The sequence below is a fragment of the Mustela nigripes genome, chromosome 8, assembly GCF_022355385.1.
Source record: "Mustela nigripes isolate SB6536 chromosome 8, MUSNIG.SB6536, whole genome shotgun sequence".
NCBI lineage: Eukaryota > Metazoa > Chordata > Mammalia > Carnivora > Mustelidae > Mustela > Mustela nigripes.
In genome coordinates, this window is record NC_081564.1 from 67010743 (window position 1) to 67038152 (window position 27410).

Genomic DNA, 27410 nt, shown 5'->3' on the forward strand with positions numbered 1-27410 from the left:
TATATCTTTCTAGATTTTCTTAATATAGCAAAACATCTACATAATTATAATAAAATTTCATGTACAATTTTATACCAATATCTTTGAAAACTTAAGCAAAATATTAAAATATCTAGGAAGATACAAAATACCAAAATTGGCCAAGGACAAAAATGTGAATGGACAAATAACCTTAGAGGAGTGGGAAATGGGGTCAAAGAGCTAGCCCTAAAAACTAAATCAAGTCCAGATGTTTTACAAGTAAGTCTACCAAGCTCTCCCAGTACAGACAATTCCCGTATTATCTAAATAGCTCCAAAGTACACAACAAGAGGCATATTCACACAACTCATTTGCCAAAACCTGAAAAAGGCTCCTGATACAGAAACTGAGTAATGACTGCATTTAAAACAAGAGGGCACGGACTGCATGGAGCACTGGGTGTTATACGTAAACAATGAATCATGGAACACTACATCAAAAACTAATGATGTACTGTATGGTGACTAACATAATAAAAAAAAAAAGATTAAAAAAAATAAAAAATAAAACAAGAGGGAGAAATGCAAAGTAGATGAAACCTTAGAGAAAAATTTGTTAAAAGAACAAATGCATGATAATCAGGAAAGTTTTATCTCTGAAATGAAAGAACTGTTCATCATTCCAGAAATATATTAATTTACAGGCACACCTCAGAGATATTGCAGGTTTGGTTCCAGACCACAGCAATAAAGCGAACAGTATTGTGATAAAGTGAATCAAATGAATTTTTTGTTTTCCCACTGCGTCTAAGAGTTATGTTTACACTATATTGTAGAAATGTCTCCAGGACAGTAGAATTTAGTCATCTCCACAGTATTTAATTATAAATTATGTGTATCAAACTTGAGTTGAGAAAGGCTTTTTCTCATACAGAAAACAAAATTCAAGAAGATAAAAAAAAATGGTAAGTTGACTACTTAAGATATAAAATACTGAGATGTGATTAAATATATCCTAAACAAATAAGAGAGAAGAAAGTATCTGCAACATACAAAACAGAAAAAGATATTTATTTTTAAAAAGAGACCTCCTGTAAATCAGTAAAGAAAGCCAACAACCCAAAATAAAAGTGGGAATTAAATATTCAAAGCAATAAAAGAGAAATTAATGTGATAATAAGGTCATCCAAGAAAACAAAAAAAAATTTGTTTTAAGATTGTAACACAGATTGGTAACAATATATAAGAAAATAACCAAAAGTGAGAAATCAAAGTGGTACCAGATTTTTGAAGGATATTTGGCAGTTCTCCTGGAAACTAAAAATGTACTCCCCTATCAACCCAGCATTTTTTTTCTTATACTAGAGAACACTTGAACAGGCACACAAAGAAGCATGTATAGAATATTTAATAGGGGCGCCTGGGTGGCTCAGTGGGTTAAAGCCTCTTCTTTCGGCTCGGGTCATGAACCCAGGGTCCTGGGATTGAGTCCTGCATCGGGCTCTCTGCTCAGCAGGGAGCCTGCTTCCCCCTCCCACCGACTCTGCCTGCCTCTCTTGTGATCTCTGTCTGTTAAATAAATAAATAAATAAAATATTTTTTAAAAAAAGAATATTTAATAATGTTTATAAATATCAGATAACAGAGATAATGTAAATGTTAACCAACAGTAAATGGTTACAATAAGCTATGGTTTATCTATACTATGGAATACAGTATGAGTTAAGATATCTACATATAAACAAGGAAAGATCTCTAAGACATACTAAGTTAAAAAAGAAAAAAAGACAAGCTGCAGGAAAACTGAGGCAATAGTTTAAAAATTACCCACCAAAACTGTGTGTGTGTGTAAATACTAAAGACAAAAACAAAATAAAATCTTTAAAAAAGGTGGGGAGGCGCCTGGGTGGCTCAGGGGGTTAATCCTCTGCCTTCAGCTCAGGTCATGATCTCAGGGTCCTGGGATTGAGCCCCAAGATGGGCTCTCTACTCAGCGGGGAGCCACTTCCCCCCTTTCTCTCTGCCTGCCTCTCTGCCTGCTTGTGATCTCTCTCTCTGTCAAATAAATAAATAAAATCTTAAAAAACAAACAAACAAAGAGGAAGGACTCCAAAAATCAGACTCTTAACTACTGAGAATGAACTGATGGTCACTAGAGAGGAGATGGGGGGGGGGGGGGCTGAGTGCAAGAGGTGAAGGAGATTCAGGAGTACACTTGTCACAAGCACTGAGCCAAGTACAGAACTGCGGGACACTATACCACCTAAAAGTAGCAGAACACTGTTAACCTTATGGGAATTAAAATTAAAACTTAAAAAAAAAAAAAGGAAAAAAAATTTTTTAATTTAAAAAATAAAAAATAAATAAAAATAAATAATTTTTTTAAAAACCCAGGAAGGACAAAGTATACACCATATTGGTAACAGAAATTACCTCTGGCATGGAATTCAAGAAAGACGTGTGCTTTATTTGTATACATTTTTTGTAAGAAGAATATAACCATTTAATTATTTAAAAATAAATGTAAAACAATAAAATTAAACAGAACACCACCACAGACCCCAGGGATATATGATTATGTAGGACATGGAAAAACTTCATTAGTATCTCATTAAGTGAAAATGCAAATCACAGGACAGCTATATACGCACACAAATAATATGCCCCCTGGTTTTTAAAAAACTGTAGCTACATCCCTCTGCACGTGAAGGCCGTGACAGGTGGCTGGCAGGGTAGGCTGCTAATCGCAGTTAGCTCTGGCCACAGGCAAGGGTGAAGGGCACCTGAGGAGTCTCTTAACTTCTTTCCGTGTTTCTTCAGTGGACTGCTCTTCTACAACATGGACGGATTCAAGCACAACTCTCAGTTAGGAACGTGAAAGAAACAAGCGAGAGAAGAAGAGCATTCCCTGGTCACCAGCCCCAGAAAATGTGACATACTGCACACTGGGGATGGGAATGTAGTTCTGAAAAGCTGAAGAAGCACCTCTGACAATTTTGGAGGGATAAACACCAACACATGAACACTGAGCAGACCTGAGGGGGAGGCAGTGGGCGTGATATTTTAGTCTTTGTACTCGGTTAGTTTCTTCTTATTATTACTTATTATAACGAGCAGATGGCATTTATAAAGAACACCTTTGTTGGGAAATTAAGTGTTTTTGTAAAGAAATTTTAAAGTTTTTTTTTTTTAAAGATTTTATTTGTTTATTTGACAGACAGAGATTACAAGTAGACAGAGAGGCAGGCAGAGAGAGAGAGAGGGAAGCAGGCTCCCCGCTGAGCAGAGAGCCTGATGCGGGACTCGATCCCAGGACCCTGGGATCATGACCTGAGCCGAAGGCAGCGGCCCAACCCACTGAGCCACCCAGGCGCCCCTGTAAAGAAATTTTAAATGGATGGAAAAATAAGCAAAATTGAAAAATGTTATTTTGCTTCAACTAACATAAGCAGATACTTTTAATTTCTTCTTTATGCCGTGATTTCAGAGTGAACATTTATTCATTCCTTTCTAATATTTTACATCTTCACTTGAACACACCGTACAAAACGACCGCACAGATACCTGACAATTTATCTTTTCTTATATGATTGTGGTCCTGCAAATCCCCAACTTTTTCTGTGAGTCAGTGGAATGCCTACTATTTACTCTGAAGAGGCTGTTATTGGGGGGTGGGGGGGTAGAGAGGATGAAGAATCTTCCTGACCAAGTTTTGGAGGTCCTACAGGTATATACTGGGAAGCTCAAAGTGCGCAGCATATTCAGTATAAACCTTCAGTGTAGGCACAAGCAAACTTGAGGCCCAGCAAGAGAAGTGAGGGGAATGATTTTTTTTTAATATAGGACAGACTTTAAGATGATGGAGACAGAAGAAAAATTTCTGTTAAGCACTGTTCTCCCTGCTTTTCATTAGGAAAAGCCAGGTATTTGAATAAAAATTATCAACTGACAACTGATTATTATCCATCACAAATTTAAATTTATTCAAAACAGTCTTCGTGAGAGAGCTGAAAAACTTGAAGCATTTCATAAGAATCTCAAAATCATTTAAGAAAGTCCAACCAGCCTCCAAGTATTATTTGCTTTGGGACTGATTTGTTGTTTATTATAAAAACTTTCCAGTCCCTTCCTTCCACTCAGAGTACGCTCCATGACTGTGTACCCTTACGTCCACCACCTGTGTGTTCCAGGATCGCAAGCAAAGAAAAACACAATTAGGAAGTTCAATCTGCAAGAAAAATGATCATGAAGTGCTCTCCGAGGTAAAAGAGAAGTGGCTTTTTGCTTGTTTTGGGGATTCTCTTCAGAGCTGCACATCTTCATGACTAGGAGAAGAAATAAGAGCTGCCTGCCACTGGAAGAATTTCACAAAATTCTGAGGGCACAACTTCACTCTCCCCCCCTCCCCCCCGCTTCAGGTTTCCCCACGCTGGTGGAGAAGCCGCATATAATGTCAAATTCTTTATTTGAGAAGCTAGCACAGGCCAGCCGGCCCCCACCACACACAGCCTCCTCCCTTTCCCTGGTAATTATTACTGCGAAGCTGCCTTTCCTTATAGGGAGAAAGGAGGCAGCCTGCCATTGCCTACATTGTAGTTTAAACTGGCCCATAATGTTGGACCAGAGTTCTTCCAAAAGTTCGTTTCTTTTTGTTGATCCAAGCCTCTGATCTATGACCCAAGAATCTTAGTGGAATTGCATTTTCCTGTTGGCAAACAAAATTTCTCTCCACCAGAAAAATAAGGGAAAGTTACAGTATATTTCCTTCTGTTCTAAAAAAGCAAATTAAGGATGGTCTCCCAAGTTTTTTAATTGTATCCCTCAGGTCTTCCAAATAAACTCTTAAAATAAAATTGATCTAACTAAAACCAGAAAGTACTGAAATCAACCAAAAGAACAAATCTGGTGTTGTTGATTCAATTTTTTTAAAAAAATACTAATACAAAATTACTTATTCTTAACAATAAAAATGGGAGGAAAATACAAAGTATGACAAACAGAAACATCAATAAAATAATCAAGGAAAAAAAGGGGTAAACTCAAGCTTAAACATTATTTTATTAAGCCAATGAAATTAAGGTAAACTGCTATTTTTTTATGTTACTAAACATGCTACTTGCCAAACTAAAATTGATCTCTTACATCTAACAAATGCATAACATTAATTATTCAATTGGAACTATACAAAAAATAGTGATACTATACCATCTTTGGTTATAAAACCAATGCTAAAAGGGACATATTCATACATTTGGACCTATAACATTATAACGAACCAGGTATCAGGAAAAAATTTAGGAGAAAGTAGGTCAACTGTTAGAAATATGTATGAAAGTTCTGCTAGAGACATTTCAATCAACACAAGTAAAAGACTATAATCAATCAGTAAGTACATAGTAAGTACCTATGAGGGTGAGGCACTATGGAAGTTACCAAAAGTATAAAGAATAAAAATAAAAGTCACACTTGGCCTCTAAAGAAGTTAACAGCAAAAAGAGAGGATGAGCAAACCACCACAATCCAATTTTAATTTTTAATTTCTGTAATGGTCTAACAGGGGCACCTGGATGGCTCAGTCAATTAAGTGCCTGCCTTCAGCTCAGGTCATGGTCCTGGGATCGAGCCCCGAGTCAGGCTCCTTGCTCAGTGGGGAGTCCATGCCCCACTCTGCTTCTCCCCTGACTCGTGCTTGCTCTCTCCTTCTCTCCCTTTCAAATAAATAAAATGTTTAAAACAAAACTCATAACTCTTAAATACGTATGCATTACCTGAGCTATATGTAAAATAGTAAAACAGTAGGAAAAGACAATGCTACCCATAAAGAAATGGAACATACATTCCAGGGCAAACCCGGGGTGGGGGGGAAGCCAGCTACTTGATCCTAATACCACACTCCCCTTTTCTCCTTTTTATTAATAACACCCTGGGACTGAGCTGGGCAGGACTACATTTTCTGGTCTTTCCTGCAGCACACTACAGCCATTTGACTAAATTTCAACCAACGGGATATGACTAGGAGTAGCATATGCAGTTTTTCGGTCATATCCTCAAAAAGAAATTATTTTCTCTTCACATCCTCACTCTTCCCCTGGGATGGAACCAAGGCTTATGAGAGGCATACAGATTCAACTCTGTCCTTGAGGACACCACCCAAGGGGATGGCAAAACAAGACAAAAGGAACTCTGGTCCCTGCATGACCTCAGGACGTAAACCTGCCTACACCCCTGGGCCAGCTTAGAGTTTTGTGACAGAAATGTAAACCTTCTATCTTGTTCAAGCCACTGGTATTTGGCCTCTAATGAAAAGCCAAACCCCAATATCCTAACATAATTATGTGTTCTAACATTCCAGAATATTATTGCTTGGTTTAGAGACACTTTTGTTTTTAACAAACAATCATAATTTAAAAAAAAAAATTCCTTGCACAAAATTTTTTAAAACTTTTACAGGTGAGTGTAGATTCATATGTTCTTATTTAAAAAAAAAAAAAACAATATAAGGGCCCCTGTGTAGCCATCACCCATTGTTCTCTAATGGTAACATCTTATGAAACTATAGTACAGTATCACCACCAGGGTACGACATCAATATAGTCAAAACACAGAACAGTTCCATCACCAGTTAGGAGTATCTGCAGGGAAAAAAATACTTATCTGATGATCACTAACTTTAAAGTTGATTTATTTTGGGGCACCTGGGTGGCTCAGTGGGTTAAGTTGCTGCCTTCGGCTCAGGTCATGATCTCAGGGTCCTGGGATCGCGTCCCGCATCGGGCTCTCTGCTCAACAGGGAGCCTGCTTCCCTCTCACTCTCTCTCTGCCTGCCTCTCTGCCTACTTGTGATCTGTCTGTCAAATAAACAGATAAAATCTTAAAAAAAAAAAGTTGATTTCTTTTAAGGGTCGCATACCAATCACGCAGGAAACTCGCCATCCCCAGCTCTGTCCTGATTGCCCATGTACTTCAATGCGGTCAGTTCACTGTGTAGTAAGGGCCTGCTACAGACTGGGCAAAGTGCGAGACACTGGACTGGACCCTGATGAACCCAAGGATACTGAGGCCCTAGGCATGGAGCTCACGGTCCAAAGGAGAAATGGACAAAAAACAGAGACAAGCAAATAAACTGCACTACATTTGTAGGGAACAAAAAGAATATTACCTAAATGTTCTGATGATCCTTGAAGGAAAGAACCAGTCCAGAAATATATCAATAAATAGATTTATACACTTTTTATGAGTCTCAACCAAAGATGCTATTCACTTCCTCCCATTTTTTAATTTTCTTTCATTTCTTCTTCTACATCCTTTCTAGCTTGGAAAATCGTTTAAGGTCCACAAATAATCTGTCTGCTCTAATACATAAAGCAAAAAATAACTCTTGCCTCCTCTCTGCTCTCCCGGCACTTTGGTTATGTCTTTCCCCATCACTCACTGAAGCTACGGACCTCCATTACACTCGTGCACAGTGTACATGACCGAGACCTCCTGTACACTCCCTGATGGAAAAGAGCTACATCTTTTTCATGCTTTATATCCTTACAGGGGTCAGCCTGCTTTTGTTCCTTTACTTACCGACTTCACTTACTTGTTTTCACTTTCTTACTTTGGTTACTTACCAAAGAATATTTTAAAAGTGTATAAATAACACAGATTTTTATATTTGATACTCTTAAAAGTACATAAATACAGATTTTATATTTGCTGTTTAAAGGAAAAGCTTGCTATTTTTAAAGTTCTAAATACTGTCAAAATTGGCTTTAATCCTGTATTTTAAATTACAATGCCTCCAATGGTGATGAGGGTACTATGGCACAGGTACTTCTAGACACTAGTGGTGGGATATAAATGGGTACAATCTTTATAAAGCATATAAAGCAATGCATGGGACAAGCATCAAAACTCTACAGATCAGGGTGCCTGGGTGGTTCAGTTGGTTGAGTGTCTGACTCTTGATTTCGGCTCAGGTCATGATCTCAAAGTTGAGACTGAGCCCTGCATCAGGCTCCATACTGGGCATGGAGCCTACTTAAGATTCTCTCTCCTCTCCCTCTGCCCCTTCCCTCTCCCTGCTTCTCTTTGTTTTTGTTTTTTTAAATACTTTATTTATTTATTTGACAGAGAGAGAGATATCACAAGTAGGTGGAGGGGCAGGCAGAGAGAGGAGGAAGCAGACTCCCCACTGTGCAGAGCCCGAGGCAGGTTTGTGGGATCTGGGCCTGAGCTGGGATCATGACCTGAGCCGAAGGCAGAGGCTTTAACCCACTAAGCCACCCAGGTACCCCTCCCTGCTTCTCTTTCAAATAAATAAATAAATAAATAAATAAATAAATAAATAAATAAATAAAAGAGGGGGTGGGATAGTCCTCAAGTGACTCCTTTTTTTTTTTTTTTTTAAGATTTTATTTATTTATTTGACAGAGAGAGATCACAAGTAGGCAGAGAGGCAGGCAGAGAGAGAGGAGGAAGCAGACTCCCTGCTGAGCAGAGAACCCGATGCAGGACTCGATCCCAGGACCCTGAGATCATGACCTGAGCCGAAGGCAGTGGCTTAACCCACTGAGCCACCCAGGTGCCCCTCCCTTTTTCTATGTAACAAACTTGAAGCTAAGAAAATATGATCATGATGAGCACTGGATGTTATATGCGACAGATAAATTACTGAACGCTATGTCTGAAACTAATGATGTACTACATGTTGAAAAAAATAAAACTATAAGTCAATTAAAAAAAAAAGAAAACGTGATCCCTGCAACAATTTTTTTTTTCATTTTAAAATGAACATAAAACAACAATATACATAATCTTGAACTACAGCTGGTCATACTACAGTACTGGGGGAGAGAGAAAGTCGCTTTTTACATGTGTTTACATTCAAAGCCCTCTTAAAATATCTGATGACTGCTAGTTCCTAAAACAATTTTGAGCCAAATTCAATTTTCCTAATACAAAACAACATGATATTACTACCCCCCAACCTGACTCCCAAAAGGAACGCTTCAATTATTTCAAAAAAGAGAAAAAAAATAAATATACCGTAAAGGAACAGAGGAAAATATTTTTAAAACTGATAGGACAGTAAAACATTTTATCTACTTGAGTAGTCTGAAATCTTTCAAAATCTCTGATGCACAATATAAGCCATATGGAACTTTTTTTAAAAAAAGTTTTGTTCCCAGGGCTCTTGGATGACTCAGTCAGTTGAGCATCTGACTCTTGATTTCGGCTCTTGTCATGAACTTAGCATCATATCATGCCCTGCATTGGGCTCTGTGCTCAGCACAGAGTCTGCTGAGAGTCTCTCTCCCTCTGCCTGTCCCCCATCTTTCTCAAATAAATAAATAAATAAATAAAATCTCTAAAGTTTTATTCCTTTAAGGAAACAGAACAGTTAAAAAAAAACTGAAAAAAAAAATACCCACTGAAATAATTCAGTATTTACAAAGATGATAGCTGTTTTTGAAAAGGAAAAACAATGAAAGATAATTGAATTCATCTATCTCAGTGACACTCCACAATCACACATCCCTAAAATCTACATTTACAAGATCCTAAGATGCATTAGACACTATATTAAAGTGTAAAGCCGGGGCGCCTGAATGGCTCAGTGGGTTGAGCCTCTGCCTTCAGCTAGGGTCATGATCTCGGGGTCCTGGGATTGAGCCACGCTTTGGGCTCTCTACTCAGCGGGGAGCCTGCTTCCCTCTCTCTGTCTGCCTCTCTGCCTACTTGTGATCTCTCTCTCTCTCTGTCAAATAAATAAATAAAATCTTTAAAAAACAAACAAACAAACAAGTAAATAAATAAATAATAAAGTGTAAAGCATTAAGAAAAACAAAATGAAATCTAGTGTCCTCAGAGATAAATCCTATCTCATGCAAAGATATCAGGTAAATTAACCATGATCCATGAAATAAGAAAGGGGTCCTGTGAGTTCGGAGGACCAAGAGCCCTTCCTTCCAGAACAGGCCCCTATCTAGTTCCCAGTAACCTCATTCAATCGGGTTCCAATGCTCGCCCCTAAAGCAGTGTTTCCCAAAACAATGCACTGATGACCAGAGGGATGGTTAAGTCTTGCATTTAAAAAGAAATCTTCAGTAGTTATGCATATTAGAAATATAAATAATTAGCACATCAATCTCAATTTTCAAGACGTTACCATTTGGTATAAGGATAAAGTTAAAATACGCTTAAGATTTTGAAAAAATGGGGCACCTGGGTGGTTCAGTTGGCTAAGCAACTGCCTTCGGCTCAGGTCATGATCCTGGAGTCCTGGAATCGAGTCCTGCATCGGGCTCCTTGCCCAGCAGGGAGTCTGCTTCTCCCTCTGACCCTCCCCCCTTCTCATGCTCTCTCTCTCTCTCTCTCTCAAGTAAATGAATAAAACCTTTAAAAATAAAAATAGGGTATTTACTCACAAGACTTTTGAAAAAAGACTTCGAAAAAATGAATCATTTCAAAGTGAAATAAGTAAATGAAAATTCAAGTTGCACTCACGTAACACAAAATCATAGTGGTTGCATGGATGTGGCTGAGCTGGGGAAATGCATATCATATCGCTAAGCATTTGGCAGGTACATGTCCATAGGAGTCCCCCTCTTCACACTGAAAATGCCCTGTCCCCACAACACCTGCCCATGATGCTTCATGTGCAACTCCCTGGCACCCTGGCCACCCTTCCACATGCTGGTGATGAGGCATTTCCAACAAACGTAAAATGTAGGTGTGTGTTAATGACAGAAGAGTACAGTACCTTTCAACAAGCTTTAACCAATCATAACCATTCACTCCTTCCGCTGAGGAAATTAAACCAAGTAATAGGTCACCCCTATGAAAATCCCAGGGCCTTATGATGTCTAGAATTTTCACTGTTACTATAAACCTCTTTGGTCTCCTGCGCATGGCCATATTACTGCATATTCCTGGCTTACATGACTGTTTTTGTTGCTAGACTGTGGGTTCCCTGAGATGAGTGGTTTCCATTCTTCGCTGTGGTTCAATTCCTTTGTATCCCCCAGGGCCCAGTACCATTTTTTATATTAAATAAGAAAACAATGAGTAATCTTCAATTTTTCACTTCTGCAAGAAAATTTACTTTTTATGTAAAAATAATATGAAATTCTTCATCTTCTCCAAACAAAAATCAAGATTGAAGTGTGCATGATGTATAAGATTTTGTCAGAAACTATCTAGATTAGCACTATCATTAATACTCAAAAACACAGAGAATAAATTTAAACACAATATTAATAACCAAAGAGAATCAATTTGGAATCTACAAATAAGTTTCTACCCAGTAAAATCTTAGACTGACTGCCTATCTTAGCATTCAACATCCACTGGCGAAGGCGTAAATATGAATCAAATGACTGTCCATGAACGATGCAGTACAGGTGTACCGTATACAGCACAGACTTAGTCCTAACTTCAGGAGCCGACATTTTTTTCCATGTAGGTCTCCAGGTGTTACTTTTCTGGGGATTATAAACCAAGAATCTGTAACTGCTACTTCCTGGTTGAAAAACGACATTCCAGAAAAGATGAAAAGAATTTCTTCTCAAAACTCTGATCACTTCAACTTAAAAACAATTTTTAAATGCTTTAAAGATATCTACCATTAAAGAGCAGGATGGGAACTTAGGAGACACTGGGAAACTAGAATCTTTAAAATGAGAGGACAGGGGTGCCTGGGTGGCTCAATGGGTTAGGGCCTCTGCCTTTGGGTTAGGTTATGATCCCGGAGTCCTGGGATCGGGTCCCGCGTCGGGTTCTCTGCTCGGCAGGGAGCCTGCTTCCCCCCTCTTTCTCTCTGCCTGACTCTTTGCCTACTTGTGATCTCTGTCAAATAAATAAATAAAATCTTTTAAAAATAAAATAAAATGAGAGGACATCCATCCACAACTATTTGAAAAAGAGGATACCAAATTCATGAGTCCAGAAAGTTCCCATGATGTGTTTGGCAAAATGGGAGTTACAGGTGGTAAATCTGAGATATGCAACCTCCAGAGTGAGCACTGTAGATCAAACGGTCCGAAAGTTCTCATGAAATTGAAACAACACCCCCAAGGCATTCAATATAATTCAACATGCCATTAATACACACACTGACAGCAGTAGTCTGCAAAGTGAGTGAGGGGGGAAAAATAGTAGTACCCTGTGATTCCCCTAAGAAATATGAAGATACTAAGCTTTAGCAGCACACGTTATCCAGACTGACATCAGTACCCACAATCAACCCATCTGTCAGGAAGTCACGTGTCTAGCATGCCAGTAACCCAGGAACTGTGAACAAAAATGGGGGTCCTCCTTGCAACAGGGGTAACACAGGCAACTCACTCCTTCCTTCTCTTGCAGCATAAAGACACGTTCCGTGGGTTAGGCTTAATTAACTAGGCTTAACTAAACTGACTCTCATAAACATCTATTTTAAAAATAATGGAGTCAAACCATTTTAAACTTCCTGGCAAAGAAATCACACATAGAATATATAGCAAACATTCAAGTTGTAAGCAAACACCACCACAAAAGACAGCAGAGGTAACCTTCTGCTACCTGTGTGGGCCCTGTGAGACGCATTTTGGAAAATAAAAACAAAGACAATGCTCATCAGATCTCTGAAGAAAAATGACTCTGAAATACAGTTATAACCACCATTATTAACAGTGAACAAAGCTGTAAATATGTATGTTCTTTGGGATATTAAATGATGAAACTATGAAGCCATCGTGATTAGCAAGACTTTTAAATACTCATCCAGATAACTGTTAATAATAATAATAATATCAAAAAAGGTTTTCTATATTGCTAATCATAATTTTATATACTTAAAGTTTGTACTGAATCGTGTTTTTCAGAAAACATCAATTTTGTAGATGTCTTATACATGATACGTTAGTATAACAATTCGCTTACATCGGGGGCTGCTAGAGGAGGTTATGCGGATGGGATGATCAATAATGTGTAAAGGCCACCATGCTCCTGGGACTGCTAAGGGGAAGGGGCATGAGCGAAGAGAAGGAAACTAAGAGGGAAGAAAAAGAGCAGCTTCTGCCATTCAATGATGACCTATACTAATTATGTTAAAACCTCACCAAGCATTACCATTAATTCGCCCAATTTTACAGACGAATTAAACTCAACGCTAAGTTCTTTACTCACGTCACAGAGCTAAGCAGATCTGCACCCTGTTGCTCTGAGTCTAAGGCAGATAGTCTCACCCAGTACCCTCACTGCCTTTCTGGCTCCAAAACACTAAAGGCAGCCTCTGGCGTTAGTTGTGAATTACTAGTTGAAACCTCACCAGAGATCAGCTCTTAAGCACTTGGGATAGGACAGGCCTAAATTCAATGGATTTGCTACGAGGAGCATCATTCTATGGTGCACAAATGAGCCCGGTCCCCAATTATCTAGCCAGACTTCTCGACTTTTCAACCCCATCCACAGAACGCTGCATATTGTTGATTTTGCATGGAACGCCTTTTTGGTTCTCCTACCTTCTGTCCATGTTGGTAATGCATCTGCATTTTTTTGACTTCCCCCTAAGGAACCATCTCTCCTGGGCACTTTGCCCCTTTCTTATGGTGAGTAAACATCTCCTAAATTATCTCTTTGACAAGCGCGCTCAGATTCTTCAATGAACACACTGTCGCAGCACTACGTTCAGGAATGCCCACCACCCGAAGACAGGAGACAGGCAGGGGTGTCCTTGTAAGATGATGGACTTAGAGTGTTATGAAGTCACATGGGGAAAAAAGATCTTGCTCTCCAGGAGCATCCCCAGGAAAGCGTTCCAAAGCAGCCTGTGGGCTGCTTTCTTGCCTGTGAGCTGGTGTGCACAGGTGAGCAACAGAGCTGCAGGCGGAGGGGACAGAGGCATTTTCAGTGCATGGACGGTATCACACAAAGCTGGTCAAGCACGACCCCTCTGCGTACCCAGAGCTTTGGCTGGAGGCGTGGAGTGAGGTAAGGCTGGAAAGACGACGGGCTGCAAGGAACCCGGAGGACAGTGCTTCTCCGGGAATGCTTGCTCCGCTGCCCGACTCCGAAGGGCCCCAAGCATGCCAAGGATTCAAGTCCTTTCTGATGTTCACGCAGAAGAATGACCATTATACAAGATTCATTTTCAGGTTTACCTCTGATGGAGTCTGACCTATTATTAACCACTAAATCAGTCACGGGATACTGTATTTGGTTTTCATAAACTGGAAAAAAGAATGACTAGAGCTTGAGGAAATCCTAAGTCAGCCTCCTATCACAGCCTGCCTGCTATGCAACCCGTTTGTCCGTGCTACAAAGCTCCTCACGCGCCACGCCCGCACACACCCACGTTCCTCACGCGCACGCCTGCACGCACACAGCCATGCTCCTCACACGCACACACCCACGTTCCTCACGCGCACGCCTGCACGCACACACCCATGCCCCTCAGGCGCACGCCGGCACGCACACACCCATGCCCCTCACGCCTGAACACACACACACACCCACGCACAACAGGTGTTTGGGATTCCGGCACTACCCCTTTTGTTTTGAATTGGCCACAGTCTTAAATGATGCACTTCAAGCTTTTTAAATTATACATTTGTTAAATCAGCTTCAAAACGGTCAAGTAAGAGGTTGTGGATTCTCTGGTGAGCCCACAGTGATACATGACTGGCAAGACCACACTCTACCAACCAGAAACTCGTCCCCTGCTGGGATGCAACCAGGCAGCAGGCTGTGAAGGGAGGCTCACAGTGCTCGGAGTCCCTCAGATGAGACGCCTCTCTCCTGGGCCATGAGGCCAAAAGCCTCTCGAAAACAAACTGTCCAAAGCTGTATGTAGAACTGATTACTCAACTTCCTCTAAGAGAGCATCAGGACTAACCGCATTATGTCCTACCTCTTTGTTTACCTCCATCCGCAAAGAGCTCTGAAGCTGCTTCACACAGCTAGGACAGCTCTTTCTCAGAGGACGTAGCAAGTGGTGACTTGCTTTTTCTCTCTCTATAGACCACGTGCCACAGAGATGAGTCTCCCGTTACTGTTTTCAACCACCTCTCTCCAGACAGTCCAGTGACCTTCCAACACCCCATCAAGCCTTGCTACCATCATCTATAGACATCACTGCTCCTTCTGCTCAGTTTCTAGTAACTTGAGCACCTGACTTCCTATCTCTCCCTCAACGCTACTCCGGTCCTCATTTTAAGTCACCCAATAATATGCCTCTTAGGCCCTGATCTGCTTATTCACTTCCTCTATGCTACCTCAACTAGCCATTCCCATGGCTGCACCCTGCCACGCGTTCTCTTTACTAATAATGGCGCCACTACTACAACTCTGAACCCATGCATTCCACTCCCTGGCCACCACCTCCCAGCTTTCCAGTCACCTCCTCTAGCACCAGACTCACACGACTTTTAACCTTATCATGTCTCTCACCACCCCCACGTCCTTGCTTCCCTCCTCACCCAGCTAAGATTCTACAGATGGCTCCAGGATCACTCCCCGGCCCCCCTGTATTCTCCTTCCCAACTCCCCCACTTCTCTCTTCCTCATCATATTCACCTAGCCAAATACCAACCTTGATGAAACCCAACTTTCCACCAACACCGTGTCCCAGAGCAGATATATGTTGCTGAAGAGCAACATACAACCGTTCCAGTGGCTCTAAGTCCATCACCACAAATTTCCAGTGAACCCTAAGCTCTGCCCACACTGCTCAGGGCAGAAAGAAAAACCCAGTGTGGGAAGAAAATGCCATGAGGCTCTAATCACATATCTGCTACTTCTCCAACTGGGCTACATGAACCCTTGGAGATGGACCACGATGTGCTAAGAATAAGTGAGGCCAGAAAACAGACATGGTATTTTCTCCTGAACTACTGACTTTACATAAAGATTTCAAGGAAGTTAATTAAGTCAATGAACTGGCATAGAATTGCATCTTCATAGAAGTGAAATAAACATGGATGTGGTCACTGAAGCATAACTTAACAAGCATTCACTCATAAGATAAAATATAAAACCTGAGTGTATGCCAAGTGGCTTCTGACAAACTCCTATGTCCTTAAGGTTGCACACGCCTTTGCCTCAGCTATTACAACTAGATTAAAAAAGCACTGGTAATAGCTCTTATGGTTTTCTCAACAATGCATGAATTACTATGATTGGCAGAATTCAAATCTGTTTAACAACAAAAAACATTCTTCCTGTAACTGTTTTTGTTTCATTCTTTCTTAACTCTTTTTTTTTTTTTTAAAGATTTATTTATTTGATGGACAGAGATCACAATTAGGCAGAGAGGCAGGCGGGGGAGGGGGGGGAGCAGGCTCCCCGCTGAGCAGAGAGCCCGACTCGGGGCTTGACCCCAGGACCCTGAGACCATGACCTGAGCTGAAACCAAGAGTCAAAGGCTTAACCCACTGAGCCACCCAGGGGCCCCTGTTCTTTCTTAACTCTTAACATAAATGCTGTCATTAGTGGGGTGCCTAAGTGGCTCAGTCGGTTAAGCCTATGACTCTTGGTTTCAGCTTAGGTCATGATCTCAGGCTCCATGTCAGGCTCCATGCTGGGTATGGAGTCTGCTTAGGATTTTCTCTCTCTTTCTCTATCCATCTCTGCCCCTCCCCCACCTCAAAAAGTTTTAAAAGAAAACATTATAGTTTGTGAAGAGTATAGCAAAAATGCTGGGGGAATGGGCCCCAAAAGTGGTTTGCACAGAAGGAAAGATGCAAGGTTCTAGCTCATACCACTGTTTTCTGGTCACTATGTTCTGATGATAACGCCTACAAATAACCTATCCTAGAAAGCTAGTTTATTATGCTACTGCCTTGTTTTTATCCACTATATATTATAACCCAAGTGTAAATTAGGATAAGGCTAAGTCACAAGTAACAGACCTGTGTAACAATGACTTCAATAAAACTAATAAAAACAAAATAGATATAATAAAAATAATAAAAGTAGGTGCAGCAGAGCTTGCATTTTGCTCTATGATGGTCAAAAGCCATGATATTCTCTTGTTGTTCCACTATGTATGGCCTGCATTCCAAAGTTTACTCATGGTCCAATATGGCTAAACCAGCTCCAGCCATCACATTTTCATTCAAGTCAGCAGGACAGAGATAAGTACACACATTCTCCTTAAGAACTCTCCTTAAGAACTCTCCTCAAGTTTGCCTGTATCACCTCTGCTTATATTCCCTTAGTCACAATGCATACCATACATGGTTGCAAAAGGTTCTAAGAAATGTGATCTATTATTGGCATTCATGTAGTCAGCTAAAATGAAGGAGGTGACAGACTAGCAGTCAGTTTCAAACCATATTTGAATAAATCCTTTGCTATGTCCCCTAAACATGCCCCTTCTACTTGAGATGAGGGAACAGCTAGTTTGTCAGACATACCCTGCCTTTTTGAGCCCTTCCCATAACTTAGCTCAGGGGAAAGTGTGTCCAGATAAACCACTGGGGTTTATGAACATGAGAACTGGCAGACTTACCAAGACACCTTAAAAATTAAAAAAAAAAAAAAGATTTATTTATTTGAGAGAGCGTGCGCGCATGCATGCGGGGTGGTAATGTAGTGGGAGATTGGGAGAGAGAATCTCAAGCAGACTCCTCACTGAGCATGGAGCCAAATGAGGGGCTCGGTCCCAGGAACTTGAGATCACAACCTGAGCAGAAATCAAAAGCCGGTGCTTAAGCGACTAAACCACCCAGGAGCCCCTAGACATCCTTAAAACACAAATGACACAAGCAACAAGATGCCTCAAGGTTCGTGCTACTAATCATACAGCAGTAAGAGGAGGAGGTATAACTTTGGCTGTAATGTGACAAGAATCTGACTGCTTCCTGATTTGACCAAGCCAGGAACAAAACTAACATAAGTAACCGCTTGGATTTAAATTGTACCCTTTCCTCATTTGGAATCAAACTTCTCAAGTATATAGTAATGCTCTTTTACTTTCATAATGTACCCTAATGATGAAATAAAACTTGGTATTATTTGCACATCTTTGGTGTCTCCTACTTAACATTTATTATATGCAAATATATACATATACAGTGGAATAAGGACTGAAAAAGAATGAGAAAAAAATGGAAACCGCTGATTTGTTACACAGTGATAGAATTATAGCCTAGCTCTTTAAAAATTCATTATTCTAATGCTCTTTGTGCAGTAATGTTTTCAAGATTTTTTATAAACACACACTCACGGTCATATATAGCTAGCTTACACACAAACAGCATACAGTATGGACAAGGATAGATGGTATCATGAAAACATCATTGGCTTTGAAGCCACACATAATTTTAAAGCCCAGTCTTACCACCTACTGGCTGTGTGACTTTGGGAGAATTAAATGATCTTTGTAAAATAAGGATCACACTCGTAGCCACTTACTGTCTATTGGCTCCCGTTTCCCCCACTGATGCATAGTGTAGGGGGCCAAAATCTGCAAGCTCCTATTTTCCCAACTCCTTTGCCTGCTGTCTTCAGATAAGAGCAGACAATGGGAGACACTGGCAGGAGACGGGAAGGGGAAAAGAATAGGGAAGCCATTTTCTTTCTGCTTCTGGTGGGATGGCTAGCAGATACAGCCATGGTTCCAATGCCTTCCCCTTGGGAAGGAAGGCTCCAGGGGTAGTGGAGCAAAGTGGGATAGTCTAGAAATTATCTTGAAAAGTAAACAATAGATAAACCCACAACTTGTTATTTACTCAAACAGCACCATCTCGTGAGCAGTACAAATATGTACATAGGCAAAATTATTTTTGCTTTTAGAAATATTCCTGGAGAGTTATGTACTTTAGAATAATTACTATTGAAAAGACTTCCTCTCTTAAAGCTGGTATCTGTCAGTCTCTCTTTACGTTCTAAGATAAACTGGGGATTAAGAATTGATTAACATTAGAAAGGCAGAGGAAGTATTATTAGAAAGAGTTCTAAAAAGACAAATTTAAAATGTTCCCACATTTACCCTCAATCCATATCATCAGGACTATGAAAGTATAATACATCAGACTATGAAAATAATGTAATTCAGCAACTTGTGAAATTGTCAACTGCAAAATTATCTCAACTTGGCTTGCTTCTGCACCAAATGGCCCCCAAAATGGTACCGAGAGCCAGCAAGGCTTCCAACTGGACAAAGTTATGGTTAAGGATATTAAAGAGGATGCCTACTAAATGTGTTCATCATCCTTTTTAATCTTCAAGGCGGGGGGGGGGGGGGATTACCTTAATTTTTAAGCAGAAAGGCTGAGGAAACAGTACATAAGGTGTTTAGAAAACAAAAGTAAGACAAAAGTACATAAGGTGTTTAGAAAACTAGAGAAATGGACACAGGTGACAGGGGAGAAAAGATGAGGAAGATAAACAGTAATCGGTACGTTTAGCATTTAGCATGTTCTAGGCACTTACTCACTACTTGTCATATATACGTTATTTAAATGTAACAAAAGCCCATAGGGTGAAGATAGTCTAAGTTCCGTTCTGAAAACGAGGAAAAATTAGGTTTCAGTGAAGTTAAGTAACTTAATCAAAGTGACACAGCTGGTAGGAGGCAGGGTCTGGTTTCCAGCTCACATCTTCCTCTCCCCACTGCTATCTCACTGGGAAGGACAGCTAGCTGCTTCTCTCCCTCCCTTTCTTTTGCCTGGTCTCTGCCAAGTACAGGACCCCTACTGCTCACAAAAGTGAGTCTAGAGACTCCCAGGCACCACAGCGAAAAGTACCTCCCTCTCGCTCCCCATCATTCATTCAACAGGATTCAGTGAGCCTTCTAGGACCAGGATCTGGCTTACAAAGACTATAAACAAGTACAAGAGGAGAAAAATGAGGAGATGCTTACGAGAATTCTGCAAGGAATCATCATTTCATTTTTATGAATAGGGAAAGGCTTAGAGAGATACATAACTTTTTTTTTTTAAGATTTTATTTATTTATTTGACAGAGAGAAATCACAAGTAGATGGAGAGGCAGGCAGAGAGAGAGAGAGGGAAGCAGGCTCCCTGCCGAGCAGAGAGCCCGATGCGGGACTCGATCCCAGGACCCTGAGATCATGACCTGAGCCGAAGGCAGCGGCTTAACCCACTGAGCCACCCAGGCGCCCCGAGAGATACATAACTTTCACGAGATTATAGAGGTAATTAGTTTACTCATAGTAAGGGTTTGAATCCAGGTCTGGTGGTCTAGTCCAGATTATTCAGAATCTTACCTAGCAATTCTGGAGGGCTCAAGAGTGAAGATAAAGCTGAAATGTACAACACTAATTCTTCCTCCTAGTGATTCTATTCTTTCCCCAACATTTTATTATGAAAACTGTTAGACATACGGAAAACTGGTAGAATTACACAGTGAATACCCAAAGACTCACCACCTAGATTTCACACGAACATTTTGTTACACTTGTAATAATATCCCTAACCACCCATGCATCCCTACATTCATCCATCAATGTAGCTTAGTTTATTAATGCATTTTTCTTTCTTTTTTTTTTTTTTAAAGATTCCATTTGTTTAATTGACAGAGAGTATAAGCAGAGGGAACAACAGGCAGAGGGAGAGGGAGAAGCAGACACCCCGCTGAGCAAAAAGCTCAACACACAGCTTGATCCCGGGACCCCAGGCTTAACACCGAGTTGAAGGCAGACATCCAATAGACTGAGCTAGTCAAGTGTCTCTTATTAATGGATTTCAAAGTAAGCTGCAGAAACATTTTATTCTTTTATTTTTATTTATTTCTTAAAAGATTTTACTTATTTATTTGACAGTCAGAGATCACAAATAGGCAGAGAGGCAGGCAGAGAAAGAGGGGGAAGCAGGCTCTCTGCTGAGAAGACAGCCCAATGTGGGGTTCGATCCTAGGACCCTGAGATCATGACCTGAGCCGAAGGAAGAGGCTTAACCCACTGAGCCACCCAGGACCCCTGCAGAAACATTTTAAAAGGGAGTCTTTGAATAACTCCTAACACTGAACTTTAAAATATTATTTGTTCATGTAAAAGGTGGTCTCAAAACTGTATCAGCTATAATTTATGAGTCTTTTACTACCATTCACAAATTCTGTCAGCATGTAATCTTAAATAGATCAGCCTTTTTTTTTTTTTGTAAGATTTTATTTGTTTATTTGACAGAATGAAAGAACACAAGTGGGGAGCAGCAGAGGGGGAAGCAGAAGGAGAAGCAGGCTCCCTGCCAAGCAGATCCCAGGATCCTGGGATCATGACCTGAGCCAAAGGCATCTGCTTAACAACTGAGCCGTCCAGGCACCCCTAGATCAGCCTTTGCATTTGCTCCAACAACCATGTTGAAATTAATACAAATTAAAGGGGCTGTTTAATAAAAGCTCACTTACTTGACTGTTGATAAAATTATGCAGTTTTAAAGCAAATCCATTTTAATTGCTTCGTTTTTCAAATAAGATTCAAATAAAAATTAGAATTCCCCAATTTTAATGTTCTTATTTTTAATTCCTTACTATTTTAAAATTCCACAATACAGTAAATTATGTCACAGAAGTCTTAAAAACAGATTAAATCAGTGCCTAATAAACAACACATCTAGCAAGCCTTAGAAATTTATTCCTAGGATTTCATCTGAAATTGACTGCTTTATTCTATAATTTTCCTGGTGAATATGAATGAATTTATTTCCCAACCATGTGTAGCATGAAAGAGGCCTCAATCTTCCCTTCCAATCTGTTGAGAAGGAAATGAGCATAGAGGGCTGGCACATTGACTTTCAAAGCCATTTCTGGAAACTGCCTGAGGAGTGGTTGTCAGCAAATTATGAGGATAAAAGAAGTCAAAACTGTTTGACACTGTATTACTTCCAATGGATATCATTTAGTAAACAGCTTTTTTAAAGTCTAAAATCTGAAATACTTTTTTCAGAGAATAATTAAAAGTGAAATAGCTTATGTTACTACTCTCCAACTAAATCCAGGCATTCTGGGTCGCAGATACTAATCTAAATGATCCGTATATCCCTGCAAGGAATCGAATCTATCCAAGGAACCACCACAATGAAATTAACTCTATTTCATACGTCACAAAATTAGTTCAGTCCTGAAAATAAAGGAGGAGGGAAAAGCCATTCTTTCGCTTGGTATATAAAATCTACCAAATCATTCCAAGTAAAAATGAACTGAGAATATAATTACTGTTTATAAAGCACTTTCTTCTTCTCAAAGTTCAAAGTGCTTTAATTAGAAATGTTTTCACAACTATGCCTCTTTCTGAGTGCCACATACTTTTTCTCTTACTGTAGTTTTTCTTTCTCTCAGTGAGTCAGCCTAGAAAAAGCCAAAACTGAACAGAAAAATAACCATCACATAAAATAAGTTACAACTATCACACAGCATACCTTTCGTAATGAATTCAATAACTTTCTCAATAAAAGTAACAGGGAGAGTGAGTTTCAATCTTCAAATTCTACTTTATTGATTTCTCTACTACAGCATTTGCCTAAACAAATAATCAGGACTTTGGCCTTATAATTTGGCTGGGACACCTACCACTGCAAGCAAAGGGAAAAAAAAACATTTTTGATGGCTCATGCAAATGGAAAAGCCATATATCAGAAGTTATTGTGTAAAACCTCAGTACTTGTGATGGAAAGCGCAGTCTGGCAGAACACATTTAATTAGGGTTGGCTCTTTAAAACACTAAATATTCAGTTATAATCACATTACAGCTTTGTCTTAAAAAGAAAAAAACAAGAAATTTCAAGGTCAACCCTTTCTTGCTTTTACTCTTTTTTTAGGCACCAGGGGCAATTAAAAAACTTGAAAATATAAGAAAAGACAAGTTCAAAGAAGGATAGCATCAAAAGAAAAACTAAATAAATGTTACATTTTTCTAACTCACAATATTAAGTATTCAACATTATCAATAATTCTTTTAGTGACTATCTGAAGACTCTATTAAAACCCAAATAGCAGGGCGCCTGGGTGGCTCAGTGGGTTAAGCCGCTGCCTTCGGCTCAGGTCATGATCTCAGGGTCCTGGGATCGAGGCCCGCATCAGGCTCTCTGCTCAGAAGGGAGCCTGCTTCCCTCTTTCTCTCTCTGCCTGCCTCTCCATCTACTTGTGATTTCTCTCTGTCAAATGAATAAATAAAATCTTTTAAAAAAAAAAACCAAATAGCAGATTTTCATAATTTATTTGAATTAGAAATCTGAGTAAACTTCTAAATCACTATAAAATCATAGGCTTTTCCCAAAACAATTCTTTAAACAAAAGTTATCTTTTAAGTATTACTAAGTAATATTCGTTATCTAGTAGTGACCATTTTTGTGTTCCTCCCAGGTGCCTGGCTCTTTCTACACTTGCTCATTTGATCACCTCAGTATCCTACAAAGGAAGGCATTATCCTCATTTACCATGACTAATCCGAATCACTAAAAAGTTAGTAACCCAAAAACACCTAGCTGAAAGACTGCAGGGCTGGCATTCAGTTCTAGGTCTGCCTGATACCCATAGCCAGTCTCACACTTGCTCCTCTTCCATAATTCCAGTTACCAAAATCTAGAGCCAGTCCCTCCAAAGGTCAATGTAAATGGTAGCCTCCAAAATCAGAAAAGAAAATAATCTGTTTCTGGTTGTTGTTAGATTTTAATTTTAAGTAATCTCTACACCCAACATGGGGCTTGAATTTACAGCACCAAGATTTACAACTCCAAGATCAACCCACATGCTCTACTGAGCCAGTCAAGCACCCAAAAAGAATCTGTTTCAATCACAGAATTACTTTTGGAGGGGCTCCTTAAACATCCTGAAATGCCTTTTACATACACCCCTAACACATTTGCGAGGTTGGGATAGGCTGTAAGTGACCTGCTTTGGCCATACCATAAGCAGAATTGTGGTTTAAAACAAAGAATGACTGGCACTGAAAGATGTCTTAGCTATCAACCTACAGGAGACCAGTGGCCTCCCACACAGGATTTCAGCAAGGGGAGTTCCAGCATGACCTACTTAGTACTATTATGAACTGAATGTGTCCCTGTAAAATTCATATATCAAAGCCCTAACCCCCAATATGATGGTAACAGAAGATGAGGCCTTTGGGAGGTGATTAGGTCTATAGGAGGTCATGAGGGAAGAGCCCCCATGTTGGGATTAATGGCCTTACAACAAAAGGAAGAGACACTAGAGCTTTCTTTCTCCACCCTGTGAAAATATAGCTTGACCATCTGCAAGCCAGGTTGAAGCCCTCACCAAAAATTAAATCCGCCAGCACCTTGATCTTTCCAGCCTCTGGTACTGAAAGAAATAAATACCTGTTGTTCAAACCATCTAGGCTATGGTATTTTGTTAAAGTAAGGTGATATATTTGTTACCACCACACAGTTGGCTCCATCACATCACAAATCAGAGGGGTAAGGGTCTTCAGTCATTTGCTTTGCAAAAGACGTTTAATGATGTCACGGGGGATACTCTTACAGAGTAAAGAATTAAGTATCAACTGCTTTACAAACTATAACTAAGACTACCAATAGTACTGGTATCTTTGATTAAGTGAACATTTGAAATATTTATTAGAATTCAGGTTAGGTCAGCATCAAGTCTTTCTGTATTAAAATCTTTGGCTAATTTTATATTCAAACTATCAAAAAGAAAATATAATCCTTTCAGTTAAATTAGTGAATAAGAAATGATCCCATAGCACTGGTTGTCAAGGCAAGTTCATTTAGGAAGCAAGGAGAAATCCCTTGTGGGCAGTATCTATTTAACAATCAAATTTTCCTTTCTGACTGTCACTGGCCAAATTCTGCACCACATAAAATGACAAGCCAGTTGGAGAAAGAGCAAAAACATGGCTGGTGTTTCAAAACGTTTTTTACATAAACTTTAAAGTATGAACAGACCAAAAAGATATTCTCTTAAATTTTTAAACTGTCTTACATAAGTTTTTCAGAGATTTTCTGACCACTCATTTCATCTAAATTATTTTGATTTTAACAAGGAGCAACAGAGCTCCAATGTAGGTTAAAGAAAAAGTTATTTACATGAGGAAAAATGGTGTATCATTTTAGAAGTGATTTCATACACAACACCTCATTTATTCTTCAAAATAACTTGGTAGGAAAAAAAAGTCTTATTTATCAGCTTTAGAAAGTAGGATAATGAGATTCAAAGAGTTAAAGAATTTGTCTAGGATCCATGCTAAGCTGGGACTCCATCCCAAATCATCGGAGTCTCAATATCAAGCTCTGAAAATCTCCCCTTACCCACAAGGACTTCCAGGAATGCCACAGAAGTCCACTGAGAGATGCTTGTGCTGTAATCCAAGGGCCCTGGTGTAAACTCACAAGAGGCCGGGCCAGCAACTCCTGCCACTGGGGGGCTACGAGCTCCAGCCTCATGAAGATCCTTGTGGGTAAGTCCTACAAGTCAGGTTCTGCGGGAACCCTCATGAACTCTACTGCCTGCTGCCTAGGAAAAACCGGCTACTGCCCTCACCGCTAATCCTCCCTGGGATTCCAGGAAATGAAATCCAGTCTCTACAGAAAAGTCACAAAATCCCTAGATACCTTAATTTCCTTTGTTATTTTACATGTGCCACCTACAGAAATGGCCTGCTTTCCATAAAGGAATCATAATGCGTCCCTGCGGCCGCAATATGGTGACAAGGACATAACCCTGAAAGAAGGAGGAAGCCCGAAAACTGTGTTTAATGATGATCCAGAGCTGAAAACAAGTGCAAATCTTATCTTTGGCTGAAATTATGGACCATAGCACACCTAACAAAATGATATTTGAGATACACTGGAGGTTCTGTGTATAAAATGTTAAGGGGGTTAGACAGGACATAAAACTACAGGCATAGCAAAGAGGAAGATGATGAGGCTAACAAAAATTCATTAAAAACTGAATATTATCTGCCAAAAGAGTTAAGTGAGATTTTGGTATAGATTAATTTTTTAAAAAATGCAGTGTCCAGAATCTACTCCAGTCTGCACTGGAGTATTGCAGTGATGGTTAGACTTCAGGAAAAGCTAAGTAAACTGATAGAGCAACAGAAAACAATGACAAGAGCAACAGAAAGAAAAACCAAGATAATACAAGAGGAGGAAGTCAGCGGAAACCATCGGAGCTGTTCACAACATGTTGCTCAGCACGTAACAGCACTGGCTCAATGGTCTGCAATGCTGGGCCCGCAGCAAAACCGATCCAAGCACGGGGAAGGGACCTGGACCACGTGAGTGGTGCTAAAATGGACCGGCTACATCAGAATCATCCAGAAAGCTTTCTGAAAATGGATATGACCCAGCCTAAGCACAGGTGTAATGATTCAGAAATTCCAAGGTGTGAGTACATGCATGCGCATTTTTTTAGAAGCATGTCAGGTTGATCGCTGATATTTGGAAGGCACTACAAGACCTTTATCCTCGTTTCTCCTAACCTTCGAATTCTACAATTCATTAAAAAACACCACCCTTGGGGCGCCTGGGTGGCTCAGCTGTTAAGTGTCTACCTATTTGGCTCAGGTCGTGGTCCCAGGGTTCTGGGATCGAGACCTGCTCAGCGGGAAGCCTGCTGCTCCCTCTCCCGCTCCCCCTGCTTGTGTTCCCTCTTACGCTTTGTCTCTCTCTCTCTGTCAAATAAATAAAATCTTCAAAAAAACCCCAAAACACATTAATTAAAACCGTAGCACGCTTTCCTAAACAGTAAAGCAACGAATCAATTGGTGCCTCTTCCATTTTGCCAGCATTTTAGAGATATATCTAAACCAAAAAGCTATAAAGAGGAAGAAAATCATTTTTTTTCTTGTACTGCAAAATTATGAAAAGGCTTGTTGACATGTATTACTATTACAGGTACTCCCAGGTAAAGTAATATATTAATGTATAATTAAGTCTAACCACCACTTTCAGTGAATGACATAAATCACACTTAACACATTTGAAAACATTTTTTTTAAAAAAAGAACAAAATCCATACAAGTAATTTTCATTACTCTCATTAACTGGAAAAAAAGAACTAACTCATGGTCATTAAAATACATTAATAATTCCTCCATTCATTTACTAGCTTCTATTCAAACATCATGGAAGCATTCACCAAATGCTGCAGGACCCATAATAAACAGAAAGGAACAGGGATGTGCTGCATGTTGGAACGGCTAGTCTGGGATACACAAACTGAGAGCAGCCTAGTTACAAGAACACCTAATTGTCAAAATTCAATTTTGGTGCAACACAAGTGATACTGTATTAAGAAAGTAGATTTTAAAATGCAGAGGAACTCTACATTTCTTTATTTTTGCTGACAAAGAAATAAGCATCTGTTTTTAAGGGCAGTTCAATATTTAATCTACTCAAGTTGATAAGTGTGCTGTAGTTGTGTAAGAGATGCCCCCTTTCAGGAAATAACACATTCAAGGATTTAGAGATAAAGGGCCATGATGCATGTAACTTACCCTCGAACGGTTAAAAAAAAAAGGGGGGTCCGTGTGCATGT

At 39.8% G+C, this 27410-nt stretch overlaps 1 protein-coding gene across 2 annotated transcripts in view; it reads right to left on the reverse strand.

The window, feature by feature from the left end:
* Positions 1-27410, reverse strand: part of DYM (dymeclin) — a 335066-nt gene that overhangs the window by 204220 nt on the left and 103436 nt on the right. The window lies entirely within an intron of this gene.